Genomic DNA, 394 nt, shown 5'->3' with positions numbered 1-394 from the left:
TAGGTACTTGAATAAAAAAAATTCTATAGAAAAAAAATGTATTTTTTCATCTATTTTTCAACAAATAGAATCATTGTTAATTAATTCAAAAAATTTTTGAGTTAACATTCAAAGTCGGATAATTATTTAAAAAAAGGTGCTAAAATTATTTCACTTCGTGGAAACATTTTGACAACTATACTTAACGAGATCACCTTATTGGGATATCTTAAATAGTTATAAACTCATTAGTTATTAATTTTCTTAGTTAACAACAAATTAAAAATTAGTAAAAAGTGGTAAAAATATTTTTTTTTTAAGGAAAAATAATGTTGGCACTTTTTTTATGTTATACTAAAAACTACTAAACATACTAAAAATTTGTTAGTACATTTGTTTAAATAATTTTTATAAA

The sequence above is a fragment of the Anoplophora glabripennis genome, unplaced genomic scaffold (assembly GCF_000390285.2).
Source record: "Anoplophora glabripennis isolate ALB-LARVAE unplaced genomic scaffold, Agla_2.0 scaffold417, whole genome shotgun sequence".
In the NCBI taxonomy this organism is placed as follows: Eukaryota; Metazoa; Arthropoda; class Insecta; order Coleoptera; family Cerambycidae; genus Anoplophora; species Anoplophora glabripennis.
The sequence above is the reverse complement of the archived record's forward strand: the minus strand, read 5'-3'. Positions refer to the sequence as shown.